We start from the raw sequence: 27,122 nt of genomic DNA on the forward strand, positions 1-27,122 counted from the left end.
TGCATCTTGTTTGCTCTGCACTTGAGGGAGGTACGGCGAACTTGAGTGGCCTTGAGCTCCAGTGTCAGGTTTTTGGCAGCTTGGTTAGAGTTGCATCAACCTTTTCTCCACCCAGACTGGATCTTGATACTTGATTCTGGGACAGAACCAAGGCCAGGGCAAGCAACTGGGTATACCACTTTACACACACAGAAAGCCCCCGTGTCAGTCTAGTAGACAGGCCAAGTGTTTGCCTCCATCTACAGCCCTCTGTGGTGTAGGTGCCATGGTGTTTTCCAAATATCATGGCAAGAAGAAAAACAACAGAATAAGACTGTGTAGTCTATGAGCACAAGGCAAGCAATGAGCAGTAATGACGGCTGACAATGTGTGAGGACTCCCTGCAGACTTCATAATCCAATGGAAATGCAGATCTCACCTAGTCCTTCAGTGGCCCTACTCCTGTCTATCTTCTTTAAGCTTTGGAGGAGGAACTGAGTGTTGATGAGGTGAACCTTTGGGGTGTGTGTGTGTGTGTGTGTGTGTGTGTGTGTGTGTGTTTAAAACAGTCTGGCTTGAGGGTGGATGTCTTCCTACAGAAGAAGGAAAAAAAAAAAGCATGCCTTTTCCTTCAGGGCCGATCCCCAGACTTGCTGTCATGCATACTTTGGGTTAGTAGCTGAGTATTATAAGAGAAGAAAGACAATATATTTAGTCCCAACCCCTAGCATGGAGGGTAGAGACTAGTAAGCATTATTTGTTTTTACCTCCTTGAACCATATATAACATATGGGGTGTGTGTGTGTGTGTGTGTGTGTGTGTGTGTGTGTGTGTGTGTATCTCACTATGTATCTTTGGCTGTTCTGGAGCTTGCTTTGACTAGGCTAGTCTTGAACTCATAGAGATCCACTTGCCACAGAATCCTCAGTGCTGGGATTAAAGAGCTGTACCACCACTGCTGACTTCCTTAGATCATTTTGATAGTGTATTTATGAAGATAAACCACTGGCTTGTGCCTTTTGCTATTTCCTTCCCCCAACTCCTTGCTATCTTCTACTTCATTTTCTTCTTTTAAAATTTTTATTTATTATTAATGTGTGTGTTTATACTAGCACTTGATCATATCCCATGGAGGGTCACGGGGCATCATCCCTGCTGAGTAAGACTAGGTCATATTTGTACAGATTCAGTGATGTCCTCACTCTGCATAAGGCTGGGTAAATTGCCCACATCAGTGAATTTGATAGACACAGCAAATAGAGATGTACTCAGAGGAGAGCTAATATAATACATACAAAGAGAAATACAAATACCAAGACAAAAATAAACTGAATGAAGGCACAAATTATTTTAGTGAGGTCATAGAACTAACAACCACTATTCAAACAGGCACACAAAACGATTGTTTGGGACAAGTCATAACACTGAATTCTTAAATGGTCCCAAGAAGTAAAATGGGAGTATGGACTTAAAAGCAAGAAGTTGGTAGTCCTCAAAGTTTCCAACTCCCCATGCTTCTGTCTGCAGTGTACTAGGAACTCTTTGGGGCACTAAATCCTAGACACAGGTTCCAGGTGTAGGAGTCTCAAGTTCATCATCAATGGAATGTAGCCATGTGTGCTATGTGATTTCATAGGGGAAGACAGGGGAGGGAAGGATCTACATTTACCACTCTCCTACAGACTTTTAAAACAGCATTGATACATAGCTGGGTGTGGCACAGAGGAAAAGGAAGTTGGTTAAAGGTTCTGAGGCAGACACAGGCTGTCTCAGCCTGGCCTATGAAACTCTCCAAGCTGGGAGAAGTCTAGCAAAAATTCCCTTGGACTTGGAATGTCAGCTGTTGGGTGTGGGAGCTTGCATTTACATGAAAGCAGGGAGTTAGGCTGACTCTTCCTCTTGTTTGTTTCTCAAGGTTAGCCAGTTTCAAAGGCATTGTTCCTTTAAAAACTCACTCCCTACCCCAGTGGATTTTCAACAGAGAAGATCCAGGAGAAAACACAGCCTGTTTAGACATAAGGACCAACTGTCCATCTGAAAACACTCTCTCCTTTCGTTACCTTCCATTGTGATTTTGTGTGTGTCCAGATAAATAAATAAATAAACAAACAAACAATCCACAATCAGGACAACAGGAGGAGTTGCTTCCAATCAGGATTCCCGGGATTTCCAGTGAAGTGACTGACTAGGTTTACTGTTAATAGCCTCATTAAATATTCATTGAGCACCTGTTACTAGATAGTACAGTGTCTGTTCCTTTAAGCATCTCTCTTTGAGTTGTGTCTCTAGGTCCATCCATCCCTTATCCCCTCTTTGAAAGCATTCTTGATGCTTTAGAAGAAATGATTTCAAACAAACAAACAAAAAATCCTCTCCCCTTTTCAAGAAATATTTCCAGTTGAAAACCCAGACTCAAATTCCAGGGGATCATCATACCTTTCCCCTGCTGGCTCCCAGTCTTGGGTTTTCATTATTGTCACCCACCCCCTAGGTTGAACTTTAATCTGTCCTCTACCAGTTGCCATGTTACAGGAATCTGATGTTGAAGATTTCTGCCATAGCTGATCCCCTCTCTATCCAACCCACCTCTGGCACCAGTCAGTTCTCCCCCGTGGAGCCTTCTCTGCTGGGCTCTGGTTCCTTTTCTCTGGTTTCTGTCTGGATACCAACACTTAGTCTTCTCAGAATACACAATCTTGTTGAAAGCATCCTATGAGGCCCACTTTGCCCTTCTGGTTCCTTCTCATAGTGGCTTCAAACTGTGTGGGATCACCTTGTGATGCTAAAACCCAACCCTTTGGCAAATGTCACTCCTCATTCTTCTCTTGCAAGCCTGCTTGGCTTAAACCCTGACTATCTAGGTGCAGGGCCCAGGATCCTCTCTTGACATGACAATTGAAGTCGGCCAAGGAGCCACCTTCCATCCTGATGCTCTCTTGTGAATTTAGATGCATTTGCATGTTTGACACATCCTTGTCACCTCTTATCTTCCTGCTGGACCCAAATTCCCTGAAGACCTTTCCTCCAGTCTTGCAGTCTCTTCCACACTTTCTAGGTCCTGGCTGCCACCAGGCTGTTTATCTGTCTGCCTTGTCCATGTCCACCCCCCACCCCACCCCCTTGTAACAGCCTGGTCTTTATAGTGGCAGTAAGTTTCCAAGATTGCTATAGCACTAGGAAAAGAAGCAGACCTCATGAAACAAGCTGCAGATGCTATGGGCTATCTAAAGTTTAACCACTGAAGACATGTGGAAGAGATTTTACAAAGGGACAATTGACCAGTGTAGGATACTTCCAAGAACAGTGTGTAGGGACCTATGTCACTTAATGGAATGAACTAGAAGCACAAAGTGAGCAATGGGTCTGCTGTTCCCCAGAGAGTTTCCTCTTCACAGCCACTGACAGAAGGGCCACAGCATCAGCCTGCCCTCTTTTCTCTGGGTCACTGAAGTGGAGAGAAATCACCTTTCATTTGCAAAGCTGCCTGCTATGTTTTCAGCATCTCACAGCAGCTTTCTCTCTCACCCCTCTTAGTCTGTAGTTGACTGTTTTCATTTCATGCCCTAGGCTAGATTACCAAAGACTGAGCTGGAATTTCCCATAGTAACTCCAATAAAAACTTTAAGGAACATTTTGACATGCTGTTAGGATTACTATTTTGTTGTTGTTGTTGTTTCTTCATTTGTTAAAGTAGGGGAATTTCTGTGACTATACACTCTGCACGGATGGATCAGCCTCTCTCTAGCCTTTTCTTTCTTAGACTTCCCAATCCCAGGAATGATGTGGCCACTGTGGACCCACCTATGAATATGCAGTACTTTAAATCATCAGCTCCATACTCTACAAAAGCAATATCCAAATGATTACTTTGAAGAGAATTCTTACCAAATCCCCATGAAGTGGTATACTATCCAAAAGGTTTACAGAGTAATTGAGAAACTCAACTCTTTCTTGTCTCCTATTTCTACTTTCTCCATATCCAAGTTCATGTTTCTCTCATGCCCAGCTTGAACTGAGTCTCCAGTTCAAGCCCAATAGCCTGATGACAAAGGACCCAGGTGACTGAGCGACCAGGAGATGTCTCTGAAGTTCTGGTGTTTCTTAATCTGAGGCCAGGATGCTGGTTGCCTGGAGACACCTCCATCCATGCCTTCTGTGCCTTCTCAGGGAATAAAACAGTTACATCCTTAGACATGGTTGAAAGGTTCAAACCTAAACCTTGTATCCTGTACTGTTTAATATGTGATGTCATACGAACAAGTTGCTGAACAACTTGCTTATGTGGATTTTCCAGGGCCACTGTAACTTGTACAAATCTGTATTCTGTCCTCAATGCATAAAGCAAACATTTTTTTAAGTGAACTGATTAAAGGTCATGATGTTTTACTGTATTTACATAAATATAGATTAATTTAAGTTTGGATAAAGGCTTCTCTGAACATCTTGGAGATAGGTGTGTTGTCATGTCGTATCAATCATATTAAACTTTGCCTTTAAATACTGAAGCCACTCCATAATGTTATGAAATATTAAAATCAAACATGAAGGTTCCACATCATAAATTATGTCAGCTAATTTCGGGCTGGAGAATGCAGGTCTCTGGAATTACAATGGGTAGGGTGATGAACTCGGCTGTCGCATTTACCAAGGTTCTATGGAAAATAGTCCTTCTTTTGTCTGGAAGTCCTTGTGGCCTTTCATTCCCAGGAGGATGTGAGCCACTTCCATTCTGTATAATTGGTGTGGTGCCCCAGATGATCTGTCAACAGCGTCTCTGGCATGCATTTGCTTAGGTGTCTGATGGGTTGGTCTAGAGTGTTAGTATTAAAGACTTTGGTGACCTGCTTACTGCCCTTCTTCGGCAAGGCCTGTCCTCAGAATTGCTGCATTGTCCTATGCCTCTGATCATTTCTGAACATTATTGTCTGAGAAGCAGCCTGGCCCCAATATAAGTGATCTCCTTCTATAAGGGAGTCCAGTGGCTGTCCCTCTCAGTTAGATGGCAGAGCAATAGAGAAAATGAGAGGATACAAATATCTAGCAATGTATACCTGGCCTCTCACTGGGGTAGCCTGGCGTGTCTCAGCCTCTTTATTTTGTGTGAACTCTACTGTGCAGGGGTCTTCCTTGGAGATTGGGGGCTATTATGCACAGGCCTTTCATTTGTTTATATAGTTCTTAAAATTGTCTTTTCTTTCACAAGGCAAAAAATAACAGTGTCAGCTGAGGAGCTCTGGGATAAACTGAGGTAATACGATGACCAGATTTTCATAGAGCCTCCTGAAGGCTCTCATGGAGCTTTCTAGTGTTTGCCTTATTAGCCTGCTTCTTAACCACTAGTTATGTTTCTCAATGGGATAATGGACCTGATTTATGCCAAAACCCCAGTGTCTTAATCACGACAATAAAACAGAGTCATGGCAACTGTTGTCATTTTAAGACATTCTTTGCTTTTCAAGGACATCCTGTCTTTAAAGATGAGTCTTTGCATCAGATTAAAAAAATAAATAAATTGAATCACTCTACCTTTTAAAGGAAAAGATGGATTTAATGAAGAAAACAAAACTCTCTATAGCTCACATAATTTATGCCAAATCATATGATGTTACAGCCATGCTAGACTCCCAACCCTACCAAATTCAATCTGATAAACCCATCTCATGTAAGTAGTAAACACAGACAGTAAATTATTAATATCTGGTAAGGCATGCAAATGGCAGAACTTGCAAATTTTCCTTTGAGCTGTTTTGTGCACATTTGCTAATCTTGCTTGCAAAAGAAAATTGCAAAGATAAATATGAACTTTGAAAAGTAACATTCAACAGGATGTGAATGTAAGAAATAGCACACCATGAATAGTAAACCCCAGCATATTCCGCCTCTGCGGAGTGAAATGATTACTGTCTGTCCAGGTTTTACCATCAGCTTCATAAGGCACTAACCTTTTTACTTATGAACTACTCATGGGTGCTGAACTAGGTTTTATCCTTAGAGTGGCATTTTTAATCAAGTCCCTAGCCCTGTAACCTTGACAGTGCCCTGGTCAGGTTGTGAATAAGTAAACCCCTATCAAGTCATTTTCCAAGAGAAAACCTTCAGGCTGATGACCTCAACCCTGTACTAGCGCTTGCCCTGGTGCTCTGAAATGATCTCGTAGGTTCTTAGCCAAGGCAGGGCTTGCCCAAAGTTCCTTCCCACTCTTGCCAGTTTCACCTCGGAATGCTTCGGCAGAATTTCAGAGCCCATGCAGACAAGGTCAAATTAAACTGCTTCTGTAACTGCTTCTAGCTCATAATCCCAGAAGGTCAGCCAGTCCCCCAGCCCCAGACCAGCACCAAGAGAGGGGAGGGGACCTGAGTCCTGGTCTGCAGAGAGTAAAAAGCACCCATTTTCTCTGTTATTTACTCCAGGGGCACCTCTCCTCCCCCACTTCTGGCATCCCTTTATCACTGGCTCCATCTCCTTGTGGCATATTTTCAGGGTAGTAGAATGTTCAGGTCACAGGGAGAGGCTCTTTTTTCAAGCAGTGGAAATGCTAGCTTGGAACCCTGAGCATGAACAAGCAAGATGCAGAGTCTTGTTCTTGACTTTGGGCTCTAGTCTCTGCCCCTGCTTGGGGCTGGCCCATGTTCCCTCCTCTCTCCTGCCCTCGCTAGCTCCCTAGGTTCTGCAGCATAGGTTGATTTCCCACGCTTGTGCAGGTCAGACATGGGATGCCTGGCACGCAGAAGCTCAGCGGGTGCAGACCCCAGCCTGCAGCCCGAAGAAGGTGTCAATACCAGTAAGCAAGACAGAAAAACCAACATTTCACGTGGGCATTTTTGCCTTAGCTCCTGCTTCTGTCTGCTCAACAGCAGGCGGCAGGGCCCCTCTGCTCAGTTATCCCCCCGCCTCCCCCCATCTCCCTGAAGTTAATCAGCTATACTGTACTTGGCAGTTCGCTTTAGTTTGGATAATACTTTCAAAACCTCGAATGTTCCAGAAAGATGGTCGTCCCCAGAGCCCCTCACCCCCCTCCAGCCCAGTTCTGCCTGGCCAAGGATGCCCTGTGCTCACAGGGCTGTGGCGTTTGTCTGGAACAGACATCACATTCCCGCTCCTCCCAGGCTGTCGCCAAAGTTGCCAGATGCCCCTGGGCAACCAGGTCCTGCCAGATGCAGTTGCATAACCTCGCCCCCCAACCCCCCGCCCCTGACTGCCACCGGTCTGCACTGGGCTATAGCCGCCTGTCCCGGACCCAGGCGAAACCGGTTTAGGAGTGAGTGCGTGCGCACGAGCCAGGGTCTGTGCCCATCTGCCCATGGTCGAGTACAGTGGGCTCCGGGGCGCGGGAGGAGGGCATGTTGAGCTCTGCTTACCTTTGGCTGCTTACTGATAAGTGGAGGTCGGTGCAGCGCCTGGCTCTGGCATGTCTTGCCGCGGACCCTGGCAAGCCTGGCGCGGCACGGAGCACTCGGGGCAGAGCATCCACGGCAAGGATCGTCGGGCTCGCGCCGTAGGAGGCTCGGCTCCGGGGACTTGGCCAGCTGCGTGCCCGCCGCCCGCCCCCTCCACTGCCACGGGCCCGGCCCGGCCAGCCCCCGCTCCGCAGCTCGAGTCCCTCAGGCTCCTGCTCAGCGACGCGCGCGGGGAGGCAGTGGCTCGGCCGGCTCCGGGGACGCCCGCGCGCTCGCCCGATCGCGGCGCGGCGGAGCCAGCCACAGCCACCCGGCTCCGTGCTCCTCAGATGTCCTCATTTACTGCAATTGTCTCCGGCAAGATCCGGGAGTCGGGCCGGGAGGAGGGGGCGGAGAGGGGGAGGGAGCGGGAAGGGAGTCCTGGCCGCCGCTCCGGTCCCGGCCACTCTGTGGAGCCGGGCGGCCAGAGGACTGAAGAGAGGGCGCCCGGAGCTGCGCGCCAGCCGCCTGTGCGCTCGCCTGCCACCGAGGCGGGCGGAGCCCCAGGGCCCGTGGGGCGGGGGTGGGGCGGGGGCGGGCCGGGCCGCGTGCGTGGGGCGGGGGCCCGGCGCGTAGAGGAGCCCCTCCAGCCAGAGCCGGATCGCGGGCAGGAGGAGGAGAAGGAGGAGGTGCTGGAAGCAGCCTCTGGCTGCTGCCTTCGCGCAGAGCTCCACTGCCACATCCTGGGGTTTCTGGGCTGCAGGCGGCGCTGCGTGGTCCCTGGAACTTGTTGAGTCTACCCGGGAGCCAAATGCAGGCATGGGGCCCTTGCTTTCTCCCTCAGGAGCAGGCTGTCTTCAGAAGACCCTTTATGACTTCCTGAGGTGTCAACCCACCTACCCCTACTGGGTGATTAATGCCATAGGGGGAAGTAGGCATTGGGGCAAGGCGTCTGCCCCCTCACCTGCAGATCCATCTTTGGAGAGATTGGGAGTTAGGGTCACCCTTCTGTATTTCTATGTCTGTGATCAAATGCCCTTCAAATAAGAATTGGAAGGCAAACCTGCTTACTGCTTAATGGCCTAGGAACAAAGTAGAGTGCCTGCCTGCCTGTCAGGTCTTTTGCATGCTGACAATTTGGGGACATTTCTACTGCCCCTTATTTGGACCTCCTACTCCCCCTGTCTTTCTCCCTCTACAGAAGCAGGTTGAGGAGGTGGAAGTTGTGTTTGTTTTGATCAAAGTTAACTTCACTTCAGGAAGGGATTTCTCAGGAACAAAGAGCAACTCCCATCACTTACTCCTACTCCACCAGAGTTATCTGGTCTTGGTTTCAGCTGCATGCTCCCTGATGCCTAGCAGGGCTGAGTGGCAGGCCCTGGCACTGAGTAATCCCAGATGCAGGCCTCCAAGAGTATCCCCACTGTTGACAAAAAAAGGGCAGAGAATGATGGTAAACTTTGGCCATTGAATTGGGAGTTTAGATGGGAAATGCTCTCCCCCCCCCCCACACACACACCTTGCCAGATAGGAGATAGGCTTCTGCTTGTTTCTATATAGTCCTTTATCCCATCTTAGTACTCCAGGGCTCTCCATTGCTCTATCCTCATGCAGTGTCCTGATAGAGCCTAGCTCCCTGCTTTATATTTAGTCTCAGCTCTTTTAAAGGGCTTTCTGAGAGATGCTGTGTTGTCTATGTAGGATTATGCACCACATGTTCCAGAAGGAAAGTATTCTAAGTATTCTAAAATATTTCACCTTCCCATGTCTCTCTCAGTTGCCCTTGGGATACAGACCCATGATCCTGGTTAAGAGGTTTCACTAGAATGTACCACCAGGCCCAACTAGACAGCAGGATGGATCTTGAGTCTGCAGCTGGGTGCTTACCCCAGCTATACTGGAGTATCTAGGTTGATGGGCACCTAGCTGCAGGCTCAGAGTCTTCCCTGATATCTACCTGTTCCTGGTGGTTAGTGAGGGTATGCCAAACCTGAGGAATCTAAACTGTCCTTCTTACTCTTTAAAAATGTCCCTTGGCACCTAGATTTCTCCTAATTCTCGCCTGATTGACAGGCCCTTTACTTCTCTGTCCCAGGAGGCTGTTTGGGATCTGGCTGGTTTTATGTCAACTTGACACAAGCTGGAGTTTTCAGAAAGGAAGGAACCTCAGTTGAGAAACTGGCTATGTAAGATCAGCTGTAAGGCGTTTTTTAAATTAGCAATTGATGCAGGACCACCCAGCCCATTATGGGTGGTACCGCCCTTGGGCTCCTGGTTCTAGTTTCTGTTAAGAAAGCAGGCTGAACAAGCCATGAGGTGCAGGCCAGCAAGCAGCACCCCTCCACGGTCTCTGCATCAGGTCCTGCCTCCAGGTTCCTGCCCTGCTTAGGTTCCTGCCCTCACAGCTTTTGATGAAGAACAGTTAGTTCTATGAGGGGAATAGACCCTTTCCTTCCCCAAGTTGCCTTTGATCACAGCAATAGTAGCCCTTACTAAGCCTGCACCCCGAATAGACCCTGCTGCCCAGATAGAGAGCAGGAGGGTGAGTGTAGGACTTGGGGCTGTGTTACAGCAGATGGCAAGGATTCCTGCCTTATAACTCTGGCCTTTGGGAATTCTGTCAATTGTTGGAAACTTTCTGTAAATCTTATTGTAAATCCATAAAATTAAAATCTACTTTCTTTTCTTAATTATGTCACTGTAAAGCTGCCAAGCAATGTGGGAATGGCACCAGTAAAAATGAAAAACTAAAGGTTTGGGGTTCATGAAGAAATTCAGATAGCAAGGCATGTGGAGAAGGTCAGTGTTCAGCTGCAAGTGATTACTGTGAGCTCGATATAAGGTATCCATTAAAACAGTGTCAGTGATGATCACCGCAGTGATACCTAGAGGAGGAAAAGATGAGATGTTGTGCCTGGCAGGTTAGAAATCTCACTGATGTGAGGATGTCATTTCATTTGAACCACAGGTACTCTGAGTTCAGCTGGTCAGTAACTTCAAGCATTGCTAAGTCTACTGTTATCCTGGTTTAGTTATAAGATGGCTCTCCATAGGCTCATTTGGTCCAGAGCTGATGATGATGTTTGGAGAAATTGTAGGCCCTATGGCAGGTGGAACTTATTTGGAGGAAATAGCTTGCAGGAGTATGGGTATGAGGGTAGTCCTTGAGGTTTCTAGCTGTATTTCTCTCCCTATCCCCTACTAGAGGTTTGAGAAGTGTCAGGCCTACACATCTACTACCCAGCCTTTCCCAACATAATGGACTGTTCCTCTAGACCATGTGCAAACAAATCCTTCCTCTTTGGGTTGCTCTTGTCATGAATTCCATCTCAGTAATAAGCAAGCCACTAGTACACATCCTTTTTTTAATGCATGAACCTATTTACTTATTGCATCGCTAAGTACACCATCACAAATTGAGATACTAATAAGGATGTGTTTCACTGGACACTAGGTTAGGGATGAATTTATTCCGTGTGAGTAAGGTTGCTGAACCATCATGCTCAGATCCTTGCAGCAAGCCTTGTATAAGGGGCTGTCTGCGGGGAAGGACTTCTGACCTTCTTGCTGCCTGCAGATACTCTTTGCATCATTGTCTTTGCATGGACAGAACAGATGTATATATTAAGGGTTTATAATGAGCCCTTATGTTCAGCTTCCGCAGAAAAAGAGAGTGGACTCATTTTAGGAATCAATTAGGTATAAATTGGTTTCTTAGATTTTGCTTCAGAATTTCGCTACAAAAGGTAGTCTTGCAATGGAGAAAATAGCCATTTTAAAAGAGATTTCCCACAGGCAGAGGCATCCAGAGAATAAACCTACAAGGAAATTCATGCTATCTAACCCAAATAGAGCCTGTTCTTTGACTTCCTGAAAGTATGCACATCTTGAATTCCAAACCAGTTAATTGGTCAGAAGATATAGCTTGGTTGTTAGAGGACTTGCCTAGCCTGCAGTCCTGGGTTCTACCCTCAACCTGCAAAAACCAGACATTGTGGTGTACACATGCAAACTGAGTGCTTGAGAGGTGGAGGCAGAAGGATTAAAAGTTCAAGGTGATCCATCCTTGGTTATATAGCAAATTGGAAGCAAGCCTGGACTACCAAAGACCCTGTCTCAAAAACAAAACAAAGTCGATAGTATGATAAAATGCAGTGTGTATGTGTGTGTTTGTGTTTTCCGGTATTTTCTGAGGAGTTTTAATTCCAAAATGAAAGTAACTTACATATCTATCAAATAGTGAGTTGGGTGACATTTTCTTGGTCTTGTCAAAACTGTGAATTATCTAGGAACAACCACTACACAATTACTACCTTCTGAGACCGGAAGACTTTCAAAAACATCATGCAGACCAAGAGTGAATATCACTAATTGGCTGGAGAGACAGCAGTGATTAAGAGCCCAGCTTCTCTTACAAAGGATCTGGGATTGATTCCCAGCACCCATGTCTCATAGTTGTCTGTAACTCCAGTCCTAGGGACTCTGATGCCCTCTTCTGGTCTCCGGGAGCACTGCATACACATGGTACACACATGTATATGCAGGCAAACTGCCCACATGCTTTTTTAAAAAGAAAAGACAGAAAAAGAATATATACCACAGGATTCACTCAAGTAGAGTCCAAAGAAGATGGTTTGGGTGTTTGGTATGAAGCTGGTGGCTACCTTTGAAGGCTAATGACTCAGAGCCTGGGCAACTCCTTGCACATTCATTTATGTATGTAAACCAGGTGTCCTTTCGTCTCACGCTGTATTTTGTCTGAATGTTTTCACTGCATCCTCACTATGTCTTATAATACATCTCTTTAAATGAAGGGGCTTATTCACCAATGAGATGAACTTTCATCACTGAAGCCAAAGGGAAAGGGAGAGGAAGGGCTCTGCAGCCTCCCTGCATGCTTAGCTGCAGGTGAGAAAGTTCTGCGGGAAGCTGCCACTGAACCCCAGCCCTCCTGACTCTCAGATGCCCCTGTGACAGAGCTCACTTGAGAATGATTTTCCCACTTCCTACTTTTAATGTTCTCAAGTGACTCAAGGTGGGACTGCCTGCCATGAGCAGTTTACCCCCCTCCAGTTCAGAGGTGGCAGCTGCATACATGGTCAACCCACAATGCACTTGTGCAAAGAACTGATGAGCCCCATTGGGTGGGAGCAGTGACACATTCAAACTCTGCTTTCTCTTTCAAGAACAAGAAGGCAAAATGCTCAAAAGGCATCACAGCCAGGCCTCCTCTTAGCTCTGGAGATGAGAGAGATGCCCTTTCAATCATTTCATTTGTCATCCACCTTCTGCCCTCTGGACTTGTATCTTGCTTGGGTTTCCATCGGTGTCAAGCTCTCTACCCATAATCGCCTATTGTCCTGGTTAATAAATCTTACCCTCTTGGAGGAGAGGTGCTTGTAGACCCTTCAGATGCTTCTTTCCCATCTTTTCCCTCCAGGATGAGAGACTAGGGAGGCTTTACTGGCTGCTAATTTAATTAGTTTGGGAAAAGCTGAACATCTTGAAGACTGGTTAAAATCCCAGGTTTTCTAAACTAATCACTGCAAATAGAACTTTCTAAAGGAAATGAGATGTTTTTCCTTTTAAAGAGGATGTTAGTGGCTCTAGCCTCCCTTTAACAACTGCAGCAGCTGTGCTTGCTGAGGAAGGATGGAATGGGCATGGACTTCTGGCACTTCCCCAAACTTACATGTGCTGGGTTCTCGTCAAACCCACAGGCAGCTGGCCATGGTGGTTCCTGACTGTAATTCCAGCTATCTGGAGGCCAAGGCAGGAGTTCAAGGCACATGGGGCTACAGTGTGAGACCCTGTCTCAAAACAACAAAATTACCGGGGTCTTCATCTCCTAGGTTGACCACCCTATTTCCCTCCCCTCCATGCCCAGAAGTCACCAATGAAACAAGTAATTGCTATTTAGCTGACTTTAGTCTATGATAGCAACAGGACTTTCTCACCATCCTTGTCAAATCTGAGGAACAAGCCATTTGCTACAGAGGTGGCTGGATACAGAACCATTCTCAGTGTTTGCCACTACTGACTGCTGTCACTGCCATCTCTCTGAGCCTGCTAAAGCTCAGCTTCTATAAAGCAGTTCATCCGCCCAGGCCAATGATGACACCTTTAATCGGAACTGGGTCAAAAAGGGATAAAAATTGCTCTCAAATTTCAGCGTGTGTCTTCCAGTCCACTCTGTGTAATACTGTCTTCTGCTCCCCCTTCTGATTTCTGTCCTTAGACAGAGGCCGGGTGGCAGCTTGGGGCATTCAAGGAGGTCAGAGTAGGGCAGGGTGGCACTTGTCTTCCAGCATCTAGCATAGGGGTTTCCTGGTTTGTCCTTGTTTGTCCTTAGCCTTCCCGGGCATGCAGCATGGGGTAGGAGGAAGGGTAGAAAACTATGGAAGTCTCTTGTACCCTCTTGTTTGCTTCTTTGGGCTCTTCACACTAGATGTTTATGAAGTTCTGCTCTGGTTGTAAGTTTGCAGCATCCTGTGCCCTGCTACTTCATGAGAAGTACCATGAGAAAGAAGGCTGTGAGATAGATAGGGGCAAAGTTTTTTACAGATGTGAATCAGAAAAGGCAAGTAATTTCTCCAAGGTCACACTGCTAGGAAGTGCTGGAGCCTGGACTCAGATGCAGGTCTTGCACATTGCCAAACCGCTTTGCTCAATTCCTTATTTTTATCTGCCCTTGACATTGCTGTAGAAAATACACGGTAAGTTAGTGTAGCTTGACTTGGGCTGCACATCTTTCAGGGCCTAGGAATGTCTGCATCCCTTGTAATCCTCGTTGAGGTTTTTACCTGCCCTAAAGTAATACCAGAAACCTTTGACTCTAGCGAACTGCACTGCTCCAGGCCCTCATGGGAACAGCTCAGTACTCTCAGACAAGTCTTTTGCCTCTGCTGAGCTCTCTGCTGCAAGCTGGTAAAATCTGGCCAGGTTTTCTCTTACCTCCTTAGCTGGTCATCCTCCCCTCTCTGTACTTGTCATTTGCATTTTAGAATGAAACCAGGCATGGAAACAGCAGCAGACCCAGATGCTTTTTGCATTGGGTAGCACTCTGCTTCACCCATATGGTTTTGGTGGCATGAGCATGCATTGTCTTCGCTGAACGACAGTTATTAAAATGATCCATCACAACATACGTGGTCTGCATATACCACAGAGTCCTTCTTCAAAACTTTTCAGTGCCTGTGGAATCAAGTCATATTATTGTGGCTGTTACTGATGATGCAGAATCCCTGCTTGCTTTTATCCCGAGCCGCAGCTAATTTGGACAGCACCTCCTCCTGCTGCTCCTTTCTCCTTCTCCTCCTCTTCTTCTTCCTCCTCCTGCAGAAGCTTGCTGTGCATATAATTCTAATGACACACCCTTGACATTTTTATACTCAATGTAATAAATTATTTTGCTAATTGGGATCTAGGTCTTGATTACCTGACTTTGGATGTTGTGTTTACTAAGGAGTGTGGCTCCAGAGCGTGGGAAGACAAGGCTTTTGTTTTTAAGTGGCAAAGTCCATTTAAAACAGTAGGAATGTTTTTGGAAATATCTACTTTTATATTTGGTGATCTCTAAATCCACACACAGATTTTCAGTTCCATTTTGTTCCTAAACACTTTTTTTTAACTTATTATGAGCTCTTGGGAATTAGATGAGCAGGTCATTACTACAGTCATATCTTGAGCCCTTACTTGTCAGTGCTCTTCTGCTAGTTAAAGTGCACCTTTAAGCTAAAGTAGCAATCAAACATTTCTATGAACACATTTGATGTGCAATTTTACTTCCAGGGTTCAAAGACTAGCCTGGGAATGTGTTTGTAAATGGTTCCTACCATTCTTCATGTGTAAATAGCTAGTGTCAATAATTTGAAGTATGTATAGTTAAAATATGATTCTGATCCCCTTTGTCACAGCTGTCACAGCCCTCTGCTGCAAAGAAATTTTGGTGTTCTCCAAACCTCTGTACATCTAGAAGGGTCCTGAGGTTCTTGGGCTTTTTTTTTTTTTTTTTTTTTTTTTTTTTCCAGGTGATAGAGCCCTTTTCTTTTGTCATCCATTAAGGATTTAAGTAGTTTAAACAAAAAAAAACAAAAAAAACAAAAAACCTGAAAGTCAGTGTGCTTTAGAGTGTATGATATACACATGTACATAGGTGTGTGTGTGTGTGTGTGTGTGTGTGTGTGTGCATTCATACGAGTGTGCATGAATTTATATACAGCCTCTTGCTCACTTTAAAGATAGCCGGAAATCCAAAATCATTCTGAAATTGTTTTGGACGTGAATCCGTAAATTTTGTTTTAGAATTTACTGGCTACTGAAAATAGTTTCTTAAGGTTATGCAGATTATAAATAAGTGGGGAAGGGAGAGGAGTGAGTCAGGAGACTGAAGTGGATGTTGTTCTCAGTGGCCACTGGGGGCTCCCTCAGCCCCCCTGTTTGTAAGTGATGAAATCTTAGGGACAGTACCCAGCTCAGGTCTCTCCACTCTTTTGAATGTGGATTATCTGGTTACACTCAATGAGCCAAAGAAAACATACGGTCACTGTTTTATTAGATATCTTTGGCTATAATGTTAGGCCCTGAAGTTTTAGTAAAAGATCAAAGTTTATTGAAATTACTTTGCTCCCTGCACCCAAGTATGAAATGAAATAATTAATTTTAATGACACCTTTCCCTCCCCTTCCCAGTGGAGTAAATATTGTCACATGAAATTGTTGGCAATGCTTCCAAATCCCTTAAAATAAGACTTGTGACTCATTCACACTGTGGAAATAGTGAAAACGCAAACTCCTTCACTTGCAGATTCATGTTGCTGCCTCTTTCCTTTTTGGTCCCTGGGTGTTAATGAAGAGTTTTGGCTTCTGGAACTTTCTCTGCTGCTGACTCCAGCATGGATAGAAGAATGGGGCTCGAACTGCCTGGTTAAGCTCCAGGGTTCAAGCGTGTGGCTTCCATGTGCCCCCATCCTTGCTATAGGCAAATGGCCTTACTTCAGTTTGATATAAGGATGTTGGGTGAACAGATGGGAACTGAGTTTGGCTGTGCTGAGTGTTGGTTCAGCACCTCATCTGGTTGAGTGAGCGGCAGAGGTTAACCAGATGCGTCCAGCCTGAATGCATAGCAGCAGATTTTAGCTCAGGGTAGCCATTAATGCTACTCAACACAAAATTGTAAACAAACTTTAATTGTTGTGAGATTTGGAAAAAAATACTATTGTGCAGTTTGTGGATATGAACTCTGTAATGACATTCTGGTTTCCCAGTGTGGAAAGCCTGGGTATACCGGTAAAACACATGGTTCTAGAGGAAGTGTCAGGGACTGGTAATGTTGCCTGAAAACTGAAAAACAGGTTGCTTAACACAGAGAAGGTTCCTTGTCTGCACTTCTTTCCAATGTTTTGCAAAGTTGGAGCTTGTTAATACATGGTACCTACAGGATCTAGTAATGGCTTTTGAATAAATTGCAAGTTTGGGAATCTAGCGTCCTATTCTCAGAGAAGTATAGGCAAGTTTGGGAGGCATCACTCCTCCACTCATTCATTGTTATCAGTGTCTGGGCCTCATTTGGGAAAATAAGAGCTACACCTTCCTTATCCCCAAGCCTTCCTTATGTTATTCCTATATGCACTACTTTGTTCTTGGCACTGTATTCTTCTGGTAATCTCTGAGGTCAGCACTTTAGTTCTCCTTAGTTGTAAGACTAGGTTAAAGGTTACCAGCAGCAGACACCAGTTGGCGAAACAAGCTCAGGTGGATCAGTGCACAAAAAAAAAAAAAAAAAAAAAAAAAAAAAAAAAAGTCTAGAAATGATTCACAGGGAGCAGAAGAGACTCAGAATCACCTACAGAAATAGCACATAAAGTAATTCACCTGTAGCCAGGCAAAGCATAGCTGTAACTGGCCATGTTTTCAGTCCAGTTCTACCAGAGGAACACAGATGATCCCCAGTGAACCAGTGGTGCTTTTAGAAGATTTGAAAATACTGTGACTTATTTTCCCCTGGGAAAGAGAGCATCTTGTATCCTTGCACATACTAAAGACTTGGGCGTTTCTCATATATTTTTAAATGAGTGTGAGCATTCCCTAAGCATTGCTCAAAAGTATCCTTTGTAAAAGGTGTTTTGAACTTTTCCCTAAAATGTTAATTACATATCCTAAGACTTTATGGGCTGTAACATCTCTGTTATGAAAACCTGTCTGGGCTGATGAAGCAAAACAGATATAGAAAACATGTTTTAAAAATAAAACAAATGAAAAAGCTGGGAAGCTGGGTGTGGTGGCATATGTCCTTAATCCCAGAACTCAGGAGATAGGAAAATCTCTATGAGTTCCAAGCCAGCCTGGTTTACATAGTGAGCTTCAGGATAGCCATGTCTACATAGAGAGATTCTGTCTCAAGAGAATAAAAGAAAGAACTAAGTTAAAAGAAGAAGAAAAGAAAAGAAAAAGAGTTGTGTGATGGCTCATTGGTTAAGAGTACTGATTCTCTTGAAGACCCAAGTTCAGTTCCCAGCCCTCACACTAGGCAATTCACAACCTCTGTAACTCTAGCTCCAAGGGATCCTGCACACATATGTACAGGCTTGTATGTAGGAATACATACATACACACACACACACACACACACACACACACAGAGAGAGAGAGAGAGAGAGAGAGAGAGAGAGAGAGAGAGAGAAGTCCTTTTGAAAAATATCTGTAGAACCAGAAAAAGAGGCCAGATTTAGTACATAGACACATGCTTCTTAAGCTCCCAACCACATTTGTAGCATGAATTGTTTGACCCATTTCTGGTACCATGTATGGGCCAGAATTTTAAGAATTACTTAAAGGATTTTTTTTTTTTTCATCCTAGGAGACTATGATGTTTTCCCTTGTTTGCTTCTCTTGCAGTGCATTCTAGACTAAACCCAACTTATTTTGTATTTGGGCAGTAGAGCAGTTTATTTTAATCAAGGATTGTTTCTGATGTCAGGTGTGTGTGTGTGTGTGTGTGTGTGTGTGTGTGTGTGTGTGTGTGTTCATGGAGACATTCATCTGTTAGTATTTTGATAAGAAATTACATTTTCATACCTTAAGACTCAGGTTCTTAGGGAAAACAAAACAAAGCAACAACTACAAAAGGAAGAGTTCTTTTTTGAAATATTTATTTTGTGTGTGTGTTAGGAGGGGGGGGGATTGAGATTCTATAAGTTTATATGTACCCTGTACATTTGGAGGCCAGAAGAGGCCATCAGATCCCCTGCCTGATGTGAGTGCTGAGAACTGAACCCTGGTCCTCTGCAAAAACAGTAAGTGTGACCACTGAGCCACTTTTCCAGCCCCAGAAATCTTTTTCAGTGAGAACCAAGAGAGTTGTGCTTTCTGGCTGGCAAATGGTATGCCTTTTGGAGACAAAGTGCAGCCATCTCTTTAAGGAGATCTGTGTGTGCTGAGGCTCTTTGCTCCTCCAGAACACTAAACAATACTGTTAATATTGGCTTTTCATCTCTAGCTGATTTATTTAAATGTTTCACCCAGCCAAATGTACTGTCTTGGCTGTAGGCTTTTAATATGGGAGCCGTTATGATGATGGATATGATATATGGATTTTTTTTGTTTTAGTAGTTTCCAAACAATTGAGATAAATAGTTAAGTTTCTATAATTGTTTCTTGTAACCATATAAACAATTTTAAGCACAGGCTTCCTATTTTCTTCACTAGAGTAAGAATCAATAATCAATCAAATGTGCTTTTTAATATCATATTTACTACTGCAGACATGAATTTTATTTCAGAAGGCTGAGATCCCCTGGCCTTGCATTAGTGTGTGTGTGTGTGTGTGTGTGTGTGTGTGTGTGTGTGTGTGTGTGTGTGTTCATTTATGAGTGCAGGTGTGCCTCTTCCAGAACTGGAATGTAGAGACTAGAGAGCATTGGGTGTCAGTCCTGACCTTCTGCCTTGTTTGCAACAGAGTCACCTTAGTTTGTTAGTTTGTTTGTTGTTGCTATGTACACTCTGTAGCAGTGCCATGGGCTTCTGTGGATCCTCCTGTCTCTATCTTCTATCTTCCCCATCAAGGATTGGAATTATAAGTATAGATTGCAATGCTCTGACCTTACATGGGTTCCGGAGATTCAAACTCAGATCCTCACAGTTTGGCAAATGCTTTTACCCACTGAGATGCCTGCCCAACCAATACATTTCAAAACATGCCCCAAATGTGACATGATGTTCTGTGAATTCCCCGGATGTCTTTGAGTGTTCCCACCCCACTTTGGAATTTTTCCACACTCTGTCATCTGTTAGCGCTTTGTAGTGTCCCCTGGGGACATAAGATAAACTTAATTTATATGGCAGTATTTCTGTATTGCTGACATTAGTGCCATTTAACATCATCATACATTAATATCAGCTCACTCTCCATAGAGTGCTAAAGTACTAAGGGCTTGCCCACACAGACTTCTCAGGTGAGGGCTTCCTGTTTACCTGGCTATGAGTACTTACCTACCTACACTGCTTTTCCCAAGTGTGTCTAACACAAGTGCCATTTACCTTGTCTGCAATCTGTTTGGATTTCCAGGGCCATTCTTTCCCATTGTTCTCTCTTCTAGCCAGTGACTGATCCCTTGGAAAGCAGGTTTCATGGTCCTTACACACAGATTTCCAGGATGACTCTGAAGGCTAAAGACTAAGCTTGCCTTTGGGGTTTTCGAGTAAAAATCCAAATGTGTGGAGGCATGTGGGAGCACCTAACTTGTATTTTTCTGAAAGAAAGCAAAGTCAGGAGTCATTCTACAATGAACAACAACTTTCAAGAATGAAGACTAAGCAGAGGAATGGGGCTGGGTGGAGGAATCTGGGAGCAGGTGAACAAGCATAGAACATATACCTGTCCTTGCCTGGTGGTTTCTATGACATGTGCATGAGAGCTAAGGTCCATCTCTCCTCTATTGTCAGAATCAAAGCGCTGAGCCATGGTGTCATAGCACTACCTAGGAGATAGATGCTAAAAGGGCAAGAGCATCGCCAAGTCCCCCTTTCCCTCAAATTTTAAAATGATGGATTAGGAAAATAGATAAGTAATAGAAGTAAAAAACAACAACAACATTGACTGACATCAAAAGCTTTAAATAAATAAATAAACAAGTAAACATTACCCACAAAGACGCAGTTGAATTTACATGAAGAACGCAAATATCTGAGGAATTCTGGAGGCAGTTCAGAAGTATGTGCACACTAACTTTCAGTAGCGCACCCACCTACATGTGTAGACCCCTTGGACTTGCAAATTCAGCTATGAGCCTCTGTGACACCATCTTTTAATTTTCACTCACCTTTGCAGACCTGGCACAGTCTACAGTTCTCGTCCCTGTGATCCTCCAAGGATACTAAGCATTGGCTAGGGAAACCCACACTCAGTTGTATCCCTAGCATCTGTTATAAATCTCTCTTTATTGCCATTATGATTCATTGCCAGTCTCTTTCTCCCTTTTTTTCCCCAAAATCAGGGGAAAAAGAAGAAAAAGAAAGAAAAAGATTTCTTCTCTCAGTTTCTTGGTTCCCTTGCTGAGAGAATGAAATTTTTTATGTAGTCTTAAATTTGGTGGTTATTGCCCCATTACCTATGGAAACTACTATAAAGACCTCATTCAGCTGCCATCAGCACCAGCCGTAGGCATCATTTGTGCCATGAAAGGTGGCCCCTATGCTCAGCTTGAAAAGAATGGCCCCTGCTTGGCTCTGCAAATGACTCCCACTGAAGCCTTGGAGAGCCTAGCATGTGACATGAGGCATTAAGGGGCTGTAAAGGGACTGGTGGCTGAGAATTTTTTGCGATTTGATGACCATAGAGTCAGGTGGGGGCTTGCTCTCTCTCTCTGAATGTCAGGCAATAGCTCCTAGAGAACCAGGGCATGCCTATCCATAGGGACCCAGGGCAGGGCAGTTTCTTCCCCCTGTAGCTTCTGACTTAGGATTTTCAGTTCTCCTGTCTGGTTCTTCCCCTGCATCTAAACTGCTTCCTAGGTGCCATCCTCCATGACTGTGGTCTGTACTGAGGCCAGGTTAAGTCCCTGGTTGTCCCTCCTGTCTGATGCCTTGGCTGGTAGAAGTTAGAGTAGGACGGCTTTGAAGTTCCTTCTCCCCCATCTCTCCCTTTCTCTCTCTTCCTCTCCCCACCTCCCCAGATTGTACAGCCTCATGAAGTTTACTACCTAATACAAATTCCCTCTCTAGACATTACTAATTCCTTTAAAATACAATTAAAGCTTGGGACACTCATCTCTGAATATGTGACAAGTGAGCTAATGACTAAGGAATGTTACATCATCCATGTTCCATGTGATTTTTCTCTTACTTTCTTTTAATCCTATGTTTGATTTTACTATATTTATGAAAGGGGGGCATACAGACATACATACACACATACAGTGTGTGGGCCAGAGGACAATTGTTTTGGTAGCTGGTTCTCTCCTTCCACCAAGTGAATGCTGGGAATGGAACTCAGATTGTCAGGCTTAGCAGCAAGTGCTTTTACTTGCAACCCGTCTTGCAGCCTTTTCATTGTTTTATTTTGTCTAGGACAGTTCACCGGAGATGTAACCCCTTTGTGTAAGTGTGCATTAGAGTATTACTGATTTGCAGGGACTAGCTGGAAGAGCAGACCTCTAAAAGCTTGCCAGTGGAATGATGTCTGTCCTTTAAGGCCCAAGATGGGCTGGGAAGGCCCTGGACTAAGGAAAGGGCGGGGGACCCAAGTGTATCTTGGTAGGTAGAGTTTCTGTGCCTTGTGTATCTACATGACATTCCCCGAGTGCTTCCCAAATGAAAGTTCTGGGTTTGGGGTCTATGCCCGCAGGCATCTGGAGAGAATTCTCCTCTCCTGGCACTTACTGAACCTGGTTGTCCTGCTGGAAGTCCTGCTGGAAGTGTTTTTGTTGTTTTTTGTTTTTTTTTTTTTTTTTTTTTTTTTCTTCTGCTCTAACAGATAAGTACCACCAAGTTTGAGAGTTTGGGGTCTGGATTTAAGTCTTTCCCTCTGAGCTCTGGGTACCCTGAGAGAAAATAGACAGTCTTTGTGCTTTTCATTCTTGTCAAATTCATATCTGACATTTAGCAGTCTTTAATAGAATTGAATTTTGATGGCATTGATTTTTCTATAGTAGAAATTATGGATTAGATAATTGGTCAAATAAGAAAAATCCTGATACCATAATTTTTCTTTTAAAAACATACTGATAGGAATGGGCTTATTTGGAATAAGAGGAAAGGTAGCAGGGTGGGCCTTCCTACTGTCCATCTGTCCCCAGATAGGAGCCTGAATGCCCCCTGGAATACTTAACTGAGGTGCAGTGAATGCCTGAAGACCCTCACTCTTTCCTTACGTCATCTGTCCCTCAGTGTATGTGAAACCTATTCCTGTCTGTACCTTGTGAGCTGTGTGTCCTGACACACTACACAAGGGCCTCTTCTTCCATCCAATGTCACTTCTACTATTTGAATCTGTAAATAAAATTAAGTGCACTTTGGCTAATCCAATTTTATCTCTGCCTAAAAGGAGTGTGCCTGGTAGAAAAGTACGTACTTACCTGCCAACTACGACAGTTAGCCTAATGAGTTCTAGCCATTTCCATGTTGGGAAACTCATACACAATTCATTAGATGCTAGACCTCAATTTTTGAATCTTACACATTGCCACAAGTATGAATATACGGCACAGTCCTTTCTTGTAACAAGCCCAGTTTTCGGTCAGCTTCTCAGTTCCCACGGAAGCTGTGGACACTGCACTCTGCACTGTGTGGCTAAGCTGGGTGTTAGCATTTGGGAATGTGTGTCAGTTCATGCTGTCTCCTTGGTGGTGGTGGGTGAATCAGGACGTGTGGGAATCTATCGAGGCATCTGTATTTCCATACTGCTCAAAACTAGTTTTCTGTTGTTGTAGTTCCTGAAGTCAGTTGTATCTCACTTGTCTTTTAAAACTAGCAATTGTCAGTGCCTGTACAAGTTTGTTGTGTGTGCAGGGTTTTTTTTTTTTTTTTTTTTTTTTTGTTGGTTTGTTTGTTTGTTTTGTTTTTTCAAAGACTCTGAGTAATTTCCTCAATTTTACTCTGGCTCACTGATTCCTTGAAGTTGTTTGTGAGATGGCATTCAGTAATGTAAAGAGTTAAATTATTTCAAGAGTAGTGTGTCTCTCAAATCTTAAAAGAAAGAAATATTTTTAGAGGCAAACTGATACAAAATCACTATACAGTTGCGTTACTTTTTTAATTTTTTACACATTAATTTTTAGGCGCTTGGGTGAATATCTATTCTGGTGGCAGAAGACCTACTGGTTTTAGAAGCATGTCTCCTTTAGCATAAGCAGCCTTTGATCCCACAGCCAGGTACTCCACAGGGCCATGCTTCTCACTCCAGGCACCTCACTTCCTTTCCCTCAGAGCCTTCCAGTTTTCCAGTGACCTGCAATCGTCAACTCTTAGCAATTCGGAAGCACTTGTCTCCTTTAGGAATGTTCTGAATACTTCTTCAGCCTATTATCCAATGAAGGACGAATTTACCAAATCCACACTTACCCCTTTCCGTGATAAAGGCTTTTTCCTGAAGGACTTCGAGTTGCTTAGAGAGTTGGCATGTTTGGTCAACATTATTTCATCCCACCCCCTTATCCTTCTTCACCAAAAAGGATGGACAGTGTCTCTTTAGCTTGCATGCTGACTTCCTGCCTCTCACAGTGATGCCTCCCAGCTTCTTACCATCACTTCTTTTCACATGAAAAGAAGATTCCTCCCTAATTAAAATATTGAGCACTAATGCATAATTTTTAATGAGTAAAAATACCACAGCAAATGGATATAACACATCCAGTCATTTCTGCCCCCTGCTCTCACCCCTCCTCCACCCTTTCAGGTGTCTACACAGTGTTGACAGCTTGGCAGCTGGCCTCCTGCACCTTATTCATTCTGCCTATGTGCACTCATGTAGCCCAGACTGGCATCCAGCTCTGGATTGGATCCTCCTGTCTCCATCTCCCAGGTGTGAGGATTATGGGTGTGTGCCACCACACCTAGCTATCTCAGGAGTTTTGTCCCATGGATGGAAGGTGTTCATGGTCAGCATACTGGGAAACATGCTTTGGGAAATGGTACTCCTTTGGCTGTGCTCAGCATGTAGGGTCATAAGCTTTCCTTTGTGTGGGAGATTTGTACCTTATTCCTACTGGTCATTCGTGTTCATCTTCACCATTTGCTAATTTTTCCATTTGTAAGTCAAAATAGACCATGCACACAAGAAAATAAGCACAGAGGGTGTAGTTATGGCTTGGAAAGTATTGAGACTGTCCTACGTGGCACTGTTGGGTTCCAGGAGTACTTCACTCCCTCAACTGTGTCCTTCTTTGTACTGTGGAGCCTCCCCAGGTATGGGGTTCACTACCCTATGTCTTTCTTTTGCTTCTAGTATACCTAAGTATGTGGTTGGAGTGTGTTGTTTTGTATGTTTTACACTTTCTGTGAGCTGAGTCTCATAGACTTTTCAGTGATACACATTTTCAGTGATACACATTCTATGCTTGTTGATAGTATGGCTGGAGATTATTTGTCCTCTTTAGCAAACAAAATGCTGGTCTTGGGGTGGGTCATGGCAGAGGTGCTTCTGGTGCTTGCTGTGGGATCCATGATGGTGGAATCTTCCATCTGCCAGCTCTTATTGATTTCCGGGCTTCAGGCATAGCATCAACTCAAGGTCAAGGTTTTCCCCAGGATTAAGCCTTAGCCCTTGTTAGGTTCCAGGGGGCTGCTCTATACAGGAATTGCAGTGCTTATATTTTTCGGTCACCCTGATTCCCTTCAAGACTCCCTAGCCCTTACTTGTCCTAATCCAGCATCATTTTATGGTGCTCTGTTTCTCACTGTATGCATGAAGTTTCTGTATGTGGGTACCATAATGGTGCTAACTTAGGGTCTAGCCTGGGACCCTGCTCTTCCTTACTCTAGAGTTCAAGCATACTATTGTAGTTTACTATTCTGTTGCTGTGATAAACACCATGGTCAAAAGCAACTTGGTGGGTGGTATTTCATCTTATGCTCCTGGGTCCTGGTTTATCATTGAGAGAATACAGGGCAGGAACTGAAACAAAACATGGGTGGGGGGCCATTGCTTATGATCTTGCTCCTAGGCTCATGTTCAACTGCCTTTTTTTATACAGCCCAAGCCTACCTGCCTAGGGATGTGCTGCCCACTGTGCTCTGGACCTGCTTACATTAATTTAACAATCAAGAAAATTCTCCACAGGCATGCTTTTGATGGAAGCAACTCTTTAACCCCCAGGTTGCATGTTGACAACCAAGATTATCCATCACACACACTCGGCCATCTCACTTTATCCCCATAGTCAAATCTCTCTGGGCACATTGACCCTCGCATCAATTCTATAAGGCTCCCCAACATTTCTCTCCTCCAGAACTCCTCTCCACATTTCACAGTCAAGCCTTCTTGATGACACACCCTGGCCACATGAACATAAGAAGGTTACTGCATGATATGGGACCTAGGAAGCCAGCTTGTAAACTCAGTAGGACACCCCTGCCAGGGGTCTTATCTTTCTTCCCCTACCCTATGGTACCTGGCTGGGCATTTCTGTAGATGCAGGGGCAACACAGCCATGCTGCTCCCTGCCTGTTGTCCACACTAGCTCTACTTCAGAGTACAGAACTGTGTGGTATGACCATGAGCACTACAGTCTCTAGTTCCTGTGGAGACCCAGTGAGTATGGCCATGATAAGTTAGAACCAAATCCATAGCTGAGCTCTAGCCCCTGTTTATCCTGAGTTTCTGTGAGCTCGTTCAGATAAGTGAGATGAAACACATAAGTCTACCTTGTTTGTCAGTCCTGACACAGACAAGATGGCCCCGCTAATGCTTTTTGAACGATGGCCACTCTTTGTCCCCAAATCCCACTAAAAGACCTAGCACATGCTTCCCCAAACATTAATTCCCTGATCATTTAAATGAAGCCAAAGGAGAGAAGAGGAATATCCATATTTGCAACTGGGATAATAGATGGAAATTTGCAGAATAGTGATAACCTACCTTCACTACAACATAAACAAATAGACATTGAACCCAGAAAACAGTAGCAAGAAGCATCCAAATACCCATTAAAAGTCAGGCTACCCTTTCTTCCTTGTCAATGTACCTTCAGCCCAAAGTCCTCATTGATTGGCTCTGAGTAGAGGTGTATATCTCTGGCATCAAGCCATGTGGCCTCTGCTTCTGTCTAAAATGAACTAATGGATTTGTTATTCCCCCAGTAAGTACCTGCTAGCTTCAGCAGCTGAGTTTATTCTCTGGGATTTGGAGTGATAGAATCCTTGCTACTCTAAGGTGAAGGGAGGGTGCGGGCTGTGGAATGTATGAATTGAAATTGTTTTCTAGAAGCTATACTAGCAGCTGTGTCTTGGCTTCATCAGAGACCAAAGGGAAAGCAAAACCTAGTCACCTGTGAGCTCTGAGAGTCCTGTTTGGGGAGGTGTTCAAGTGCTCCAGGGAGGACACAGCCATAATAAGCTTGTATGCAATGGCAGTCTCATTCGGAAGTGATAATTCAGTATGAGAGACATAAACACCCTTGAAAACAGCCTTAACATACTTGTTCATGACTCACTGGATGGAGAAATATCCTGCCTGTTTTTATAAACTTGACCAGCTTCGTGGAGGAAGACCTACATAGGGAGGTCTTCAGAGGGAACTTCTGGTGCTAGAAGAGAGGCCTGGGAACTTTCTAGA

General features: G+C 44.5%; 2 protein-coding genes across 4 annotated transcripts in view; one reads left to right on the forward strand and one right to left on the reverse strand.

Annotated features, from left to right (window-relative positions):
• Insyn2a (inhibitory synaptic factor 2A) overlaps positions 1-7,916 on the reverse strand; it is a 53,805-nt gene extending 45,889 nt beyond the window's left edge. Inside the window, exon 1 of one of the 2 annotated variants that reach the window (XM_051193219.1) lies at positions 7,338-7,916. The gene's annotated coding sequence lies outside the window, so the exon portion shown is untranslated. The remainder of the gene's footprint in view (positions 1-7,337) is intronic. The other variant, XM_051193218.1, reaches the window with a different exon arrangement.
• The window catches only part of Dock1 (dedicator of cytokinesis 1), a 484,316-nt gene that overhangs the window by 259,120 nt on the left and 198,074 nt on the right, over positions 1-27,122 (forward strand). The gene's annotated exons all lie outside the window — the stretch shown is intronic.

The sequence above is a fragment of the Phodopus roborovskii genome, unplaced genomic scaffold, assembly GCF_943737965.1.
Source record: "Phodopus roborovskii unplaced genomic scaffold, PHOROB, whole genome shotgun sequence".
In the NCBI taxonomy this organism is placed as follows: Eukaryota; Metazoa; Chordata; class Mammalia; order Rodentia; family Cricetidae; genus Phodopus; species Phodopus roborovskii.